The following is an 8,030-nucleotide window of genomic DNA, read 5'->3' as shown; positions in this document are numbered from 1 at the left end:
TCGGCCCTCTGCCACGCTGTTGGCTATCCTCTGTTTACTCATCCAGGCAGAAAATCATCTGTGATCTCATATTGTTAACTTTTCATGTGGCTGTGCTGAACACTCTGAAAGAAATTAGAAGCTCTTTGGAATCAAGAGCTCTGTTTTTGTACCTCTTTATCACTTCAGTTCCTGAGTTGGAATGCAAATGCCAGGATGGGGCTATACTCAGTGGCAGGTCACTTGCCTCCCGTGTGGGCGTGAGGCCCTGGGTTACATCCTTGTCACCATAAAACAAAAGCAAAACCAAAAATAGATAAAATTCTGCGAGTTTATTTATTTATTTTATTTGTATCACCAGTATGGGTCAAAATTGGACATGGAATATTTTTTTTTTCATGAACTCTTATGGAAATTAATAAATACTTATTGAATTTAACTGAAGTCCTTTATCTGTAAAATTATGACTCAATGAAAACTTACTTGGCAGTAAGTAGGGAATATCTTTGATTTGAGAAGTGCAGAGATTAAGGATATACTCACATAGCAATGGAGACCTCCTGTTAAGGTAAAATTATATTTCTATATTCCTTGCAAGATTCCAGGAAGGACAGAGGAGAGAGGAATCAAAAAATCAACTGATGGTGTTTGGGATATTGGCCTATGGTCAGTCACTCATGCACTGCAAAGCATGTTAAACTACCACCACCCCATACTCATGCAAAAGTTGCTTGGAAGTTAGAAGTGATCTAATTCAGCTGGGCACCATGGTGCTTATCTGTAATTCCAGAAACTCAGTAGACTGAGGCAGGAGGATTGCAAGTTTGAGGACTGCCTGGGAAATTTAGAGAGACCCTCAGCAATTTAATGAGCTCCTGTCTCAAAATAAAACCAAAAAGGGCTGAGAATGTAGCTCAGTGGTAAAGCACCCCTGGTTCAATCCTCAGGATCAGAAAAAGAAAACAAAAAGAAGTGATCAAGTTCAGTGTTTCTTCTTGTACAAGTAAGGATATGGTACTTAGGGGATAATAAATTTTGAAATTGTTCTTTAAAGCAATTGTATATAAACACACAGAGACACATACACAATGACACACACACAGAGACACACACACATCTCTACAGTTTAACAAATGCAGTTTTATGTCATCAAATTCAGTGTTTGAATGAAGCACAGGTCAAATGATGGCAGCAAAAACCTATGTATCTCTGGCAGAGACTGCAAAGGTCCTCCAGAGATCCTTCATCCCCACCATAACAAGGGTTCTTTCTAGGAACATATTCTCACATAGGGGCATTTCTAGGTATTTTTGCATTTACCTGGGACTTAACACTGGGTCAGGGAATATGGCTAAAAGCCAGGCACACCGACTGCAGAATTAGCTACCAGCGAACCTCACACTCTCCTCTACCATTTCTTTCCTCCATGTTTTTTTTTTTTCCTCTACATTCTCCTAGTGGATTAAAGATTATCATTATCCTACTTGATTAAGGATCTCAGAAACTTGGGATCACTAATAAGCTGGATGTCAGGACAACTAAGGAATAAGGATCTAACCTTAGCTAAAATTTCCTGTCAGGTCAAATACACCAGGGGATAGTATGGCTTTGTCCACATTCTCGTATAGGCAGAGAAACATTTTGTTTGCCATCTGTCATATTGGCAAAAAATCAAGTTTGATAATCTTCTTTGTTGGTGAGGCTGTGGAGAAATAGGTTTTCTCATATGTTGCTGATGAGAGGGTAAAAAGGTAGAATTCTTATGGATAGCAGAAAATATTCATTAAAATCATTTACACACTTAGCCTTTGAATTATTAAATCGACAGCCAGAGTTTACTTTTCAGGCACATGGTGCTTGGAATGTCATGTGGGCAAAGCTGTTCATTTTAGCATTTGCAATAGTAACATTTGAAATGCAATCGTAGTGGCCAGCAGTAGAGAAATGACTGGATAAATTGTGGTGTGGCCACACAGTGAGATACTGCATGGTTGATCCAAACAAGAAAGCCTGATATTTGTGAATATGGAAAGGCCCCTGGGATATATTGATAAGTATAAGAAGCAAAGTTCAGGACAGTTTATGTAGAAATTTTCTTAGTCTAAACCTTACTGAATTGTTATTTTAATTTAGGGGAATGAATTACCTATTAAAATGCAATTAAATTAAAAATGAAAATGGGAATAAATTGCAAAGGTTGTCTCTGCTAGCTTTTACCTAAAAAGGCACTGAAGTGGGAATTACTGGGTAATTAATGCTAAGGAGCTGTTATTGAGGGAAATGCAAGCATCACTTTGGAGGGTATGATACAGTATGAGAGCTGTATTCTGTCAGCCTCAACTGGGTCAGTGTGCTGCCTTTATCGACTTCTGCTTTCAACTCTAATAATTCACTTAATTGAATGAAGCTCTCTTACCTTCCTTAGATCACTGGTGTCTTTCAAGAAATGATGAGTTTTGCTCCCATGAGCTTATTTGTTTGAACTTCCTTCCCTTTGTAGTTTTTATTTATTAAGAGTCTCCTACAAGCTGGATGCTGTGTTAGGGGCTTAAGATACACAGCTGATAAGACATACCCATTCTTCTAGGGGATAAAAGGGAAAGCAGGACAAATGTCTTGTTATGGGCTGAGTAAGAAGAAGAGGTTGAGACACAGTCATGCGTGGAGGAAGGCCATGTGAAGACAGAGATGGCCACCAAGGAGTTGATGGAGAGGCCTCAGAATAAAACCAACACTGTCCAAAACTGGAACTTGGATTTCTTGCTTCTGGATGAGGAAAGAGACTTCTGTTGTTAAATCACCTAGGCTGTGGCACCTTGTAATGGCATCCTTAGCAAAGCACTGCATACCTATAATGCAGTTCAGACCCTGAGTGATGAAGAAGCACAGGTAGGGGCCTCCACTTGAACAAGTCATGCAGGGCAGAGAGGTGGTGGCACATCAGGGTCTATGGGACAACCTGTCACTATCCCTATATATAGATAGGAAACTGAGGCCTAGAAAAGTTATGCAAATTGCCCAAATTATGCAGCTGGGAAGTGGCAGAGCCTTCATTCAAATCAAGGCAAATTTCTTCCAATTAGTGTTTTTATTAGTATGCTGACCTTTTTAAAAATTATCAAGGATAGTGATAAAGTAGGGGAGGGAGAACATGTAAAGCACTCAGGGAGCTACATGAGTGGCTTGAACATACAGCACAAAGTTGGGGTGAATCCTAGGGGATGATACGAAATTTTAATTCACATATCAGTGGAATCCACTTTTTGCATTTAATTTAAAATGGAATTTCAGCTACTGATGCCCTAATCAGAAATGTTCAGTTCAATGAATTTTCACAAACTGGCGCACCAATAATAACTGACACATAGATAAAACAAAAACAAAAACAAGTCCTTATAGCCCTGGAGAAATTCCTCCCTGTCCATTTAACTCACTACCTCCTCCAGTGTAACAATACTGACTTTTGAAAGCCGGTATTGGGTCTACTTCATCTTGATCCTTTTTACAAACGGAATCATATAGAGTTCAGAGTGTATTCTTGTATCTGACTCTTTGGCTCACTCTTCTGGTATGAGATTCACCTTGTTGCATAGAGTTATAGTGAATCCTTCTCTCTTCTCTATAGTATTCCAATGTGCATCTGCCTGGATGTATTTTCCCATTCTATTATTCCTTGACATACAAGCAATTTCCAGTGTAGAAGCTATTATGAATAATGTTGCTATGATAATTCTTATGTTATCTGGATCAAAGAATATGTATGTACTCAGCTCAAGTAGATCCTACCAAACACCACACCTATGTAATGGTGAAATATTGAAAGCTTACCAAGTTAATTATATTTCTATCTACCAGCAAATGATAGATAGGAAAAAAATTTAAAAAATGATACTTTTCAGTACTTCATAATACATCAATTACAAAATAATTGAGTAAAATTATGCATTATTTTCACTTTGAAAATTAGAAAACATCTATCAGAAAAATTAGTAGAAGAATGTGCCATATTCATGGATCAGAGAATTTAATACTATAAAGTTGTCACTTCTCAAATTTCCCCAGGGATTCAATGAAATCCCAAACAACAACATCCTGACAGAATAATACTCAAGCCACGAGAGGCAAACAGAGGAGAGAAATTTATAAAAGTTTATGCCGATCAGACAAAATACAAAACCAAGTTCAAGGGAGGCAAATAATATTCTTCAGGGTATAAGTCCAAGACAAAATGAGGATAAAAACTGACTTTTACTTCAATCTCTCTTGTTCTAAACTCACACCATCTAAGCCCTAAATGAATGAACACATTCCTTTTCCTTTTGTGAGGTGTTCATGATGACAGCACAACTTTTGATGGCTTGATGGAATGGAAGGTTGACAACCGCAAACCCAGATCAGGCCTCTGAGTTCTGCAGAGCTGGGTATTTTGAAGGAACCGGGAAGGTGCCATATTGGAAGTAGGCACATGGTTTCCCAGTATGTCCAGGAATGGCTTATTTCCCCTTTTGCTTTGAAACATGACTGCTTCTTTAGTTGCCTGTCAGCTGAAGTGGTCAGCTGGAGTTTAGCATCCTGTTGTAAAAGGCTATCTTTTCACTAGATTTGCCCCTTAGTGATAAGAAGCTCATGCTAAGCCCAGAGGGGCTTTAGAGAACTAAACCTAAATTGAGGAGTTGCCTATTCATGGCTCCCACCTCAAGTGCACCCTGAGGCATATGTTCCTACAGGGGAATACACTGTTTAAATCATTGGCATTTTTTTTTTCTGACTTTTGTTTGTTTGTTTGCCAAACATATATGGATAAATTGCCCAAACTAAATGCCTGTGTGCTGAGATTGCACTCTATCTGGTTACATAGTCTGTCTTTAACCTTTTATTTCTTATTGTGACTGCCAGTGCCTCACTATCCCTGATATCTAGGCTTAGGATTCTTTTGGTTTACTATTTACATGGGTATGTATGTGATTTTTGAATTACAATATAGTTATATCACCCCAAAATTGAAAGAAACAAGGTGCCAGTAAGAAAAAGAAATAACTAACTCTACTTCTTTTCATAAAAATAGCAGGTTGCTTTCTCGTTAAACACTTGTCAACAAAATTACCCTCCCCTCTCATCTGAAAGAGCTTTACCTGCTGCAATTGTAAGGCTCAGAAGCCCTTGCAGGAGTCAGTGGCATTTTTCTAAGTGGTTTTCCATTTTAGTGCTGGAGTCTGTGAAAGATGTTGCCACCTGTCCCGTCTATCTCATTTTTTGACTTCCATGGATTCTAATTCCACTTGAAATAAAGAGGCTTTGAATCTTCTTATCTTCTTGGATTAATAAGGAAACAGTTAATAGGATGAAAAAATAAAAACAGAAGAGAGGTAGGAAATGAGAGACTCTTTGTGGGAAGAAGAAAGACAAAGTGAAGGAGAAAAGAGATTGAAAGCAGCCACCACTCACAGTCTGAGGAACCGGAAAATAATAGAATTTAATCACTGAATGAGAACCTAATGACTGTTTCCAATGGATAGTTTGTGTATTAACAGTAAAACCAAGTCAGCTTTTTAAGGCCTAAAGTTTTTGAAGTTAGGTGGTACAGAAGTCAGCTTGTCTCCATGCCTTTATTTGGTATTTTGTCAAGGTTGTATATCAACACAGCCACTTATTCTCTCCCTTGTAGAGATTTAATATTCTCTCAGTTTCGCTGTCCAAATGAGAGATGATCTATTGATTTGGAGGAACATCTTTGTTGTCTTTCTCTACTTTAGTGCTAAACGTTCTTTCAATTATTTTATTCAGAGGGATGTGTTTCTGCAGACTGGATAAAGGTTTTTATTGAGCTCAACTACTTGGCAAGTGAATGTTGGTGGTATTTTATGATACCAAACAGATTGGCACATTTCAAAAAAAAATTAGAAAACAGCAAATTATCTCTGTCTTTGAAGTGCTTTCACTGTAATGAACCTATATATCATCTTGATTTGTAAAATAGGTCTTCCAATATGTAATCATACTCAATAAAGTGTGTATATTTAACAAAAAAATGAAGTTTTAAAGGAGATTTTATGCAGAAATTTTAAATAAATTTTATGGCACAAAGGAAAAGAATAGACTACTAAATGCATTAGCATCTTTGTCTACCTATTTAAAACTTAATAGGTTTATCATTTTATTCCTCTATTCAGTCTTCAATTAAGCCAATATTAAAAGAACATATACTAGATGTCTGGTGTTGTATTAGGTGAATAAAATCACTATCATGAAACTGAGAGGAGAAGATCATACGTAGTTACTACTTAATCTCAGAATTTGGAAAGGCAGGAGTGTTATTGAGGTCCAGAACAAATTGGTAATGTCATAGGACTGGGTGGGCACTGGAGGGATTGGGGTTGGCAGATTGGGGTGGGGCAATGTGTTCAGCAGCAGGCTGGGAAGACACTTGCAAAACCTTGAAGGTCATGTTGAGAATTGGGCTCTCTGCTTAAAAGCAATGGAAAAGATTTGTGGGTTTTGAATAGGTAGAAATATAAACTTATGTTCATTGAGGAGAGTACATTGGAGGGATTGAAGGTGATTTTCCTCACAAGCAGTTGGTAGTTCATTGTAAGGATCCAGGTGAGAGGTGAGGGGATGGTATCTTGGCCTAACATGGTGGTCTTAAATATGAAGAGAGCAAAACAGATGAAGAGGAAAATTAAGAGGTCTTGGTGACTGGCTCTTAAAAAGGATGAAGATGTCAGGGATCCTTGTAGGTTTCTGCCTCAGTGATTCTGACTGACACTACTAAGAAGTTTTTGTGTGTCCAGATGGGGAGATACATGATCAGTATCACTTTATCCTGGTTACGTTTTTGTAGCTTGGTGAATTACTAGCAAAAATACATAGGTTATTGCACAACATTGACAAAGTCTGAGTCATGAGGTTTACTTGACTTCCAAATGGTTCAGTTAACTTTACTGTCTCACCCAACCATAAATTCTATTTCTCACATCTGCTTTTTTTTTGAAAAGCATGTTGCTTGCAAATGGCCCTTGGAGAGGGCATGGAGCTGTTTCACTTCAAATGCATCTTAAAAAATAACTTCAAGTCTTTATTCTGTTTATGTGAACTATGAGCTTCTTCAGGGAAGCTTTTAGCTCAGAGGCTTTCTTGCCATGAGTGCTGAATACTCATGGGTAGACACCAAGTCTAATTCTAGGGATGAGAATGTTTTTTCTTACTTTTCAGAAGGAATTGGTAAGTCTTGAATGTCCTAAATGGGAGGGTGTGAGGTGAGCATAGACAGCATAGATTTGTCTTTCTGTGACCTGTGAACATTCAGTAAGACATTTCAGGTGGGAAGCAAAATAGGAATTCATTAACACAGGCAGAGGAAAAAAAGAAAGAAACCTGTTGTTATGAGATTCTGGGGAATACTGGAAAATGACTAGGTTGGCTGTCTTTCAGTGACCAAACCCATCAGCCAAAAGCTGTCTGTTCTCTGATCCTGTGTTACACTTGTGATTCTTGAGGAAACCATCATTTTCCCATTGGATTGTATGATCAGGGATGGAAAGAACCAATTTAAGTTAACTCTCAAGTTCCCAGAGTCTAATAAATATTATGTTTAATAAATATTTTATGAATAAATTAATATATAAAAGTAGCTCCAGCCACAGTACCCAAGAAGAGGTAGAGTTTAGCCACTGATTAATACTCAGAGCCAACCAGTTGAGGACCGCAAGAAACTCAATTAGAAAACCACACTGTAGCAGTGAAGTCAGTTTGGAGAAGTTTCTTCCTAAGTTGTAGGGAGTACACCATAATCAATGTATGAAGATAAGAATCTAGGCACAGAGGTAAAGGGCTAGAAGAATCTGAATTAGCTACCAGTTATTGACCAGGTGGTACATAGAGGCATATTTTACTTAGGGAATAGAACTTAGATTAATACAAATGAGAAGATTGTAAAAGTTAAATGAAATCCAGTGTCTAAGAGACAATCATTGTGAATATCTGGATGAATATCCTTCCTGATGTCTCTCTCTCTCTCTCTCTCTCTCTCTCTCTCTCTCTCTCTCTCTCTC

The 8,030-nt window shown here is 37.9% G+C and overlaps 1 long non-coding RNA gene across 1 annotated transcript in view; it reads left to right on the top strand.

The window, feature by feature from the left end:
* Nucleotides 1-1,916: 1,916 nt before the first annotated feature.
* Nucleotides 1,917-8,030, top strand: part of LOC125617733 — a 23,830-nt gene continuing 17,716 nt past the window's right edge. The window contains exon 1 of the long non-coding RNA XR_007348831.1: nt 1,917-1,998. This is a non-coding gene — a long non-coding RNA (uncharacterized LOC125617733). The remainder of the gene's footprint in view (nt 1,999-8,030) is intronic.

Source organism: Marmota marmota, unplaced genomic scaffold (assembly GCF_001458135.2).
Source record: "Marmota marmota marmota unplaced genomic scaffold, marMar, whole genome shotgun sequence".
Classification (NCBI taxonomy): Eukaryota; Metazoa; Chordata; class Mammalia; order Rodentia; family Sciuridae; genus Marmota; species Marmota marmota.
Note: the sequence above shows the minus strand (reverse complement) of the source record. Positions and strands in the feature narration are given on the sequence as shown.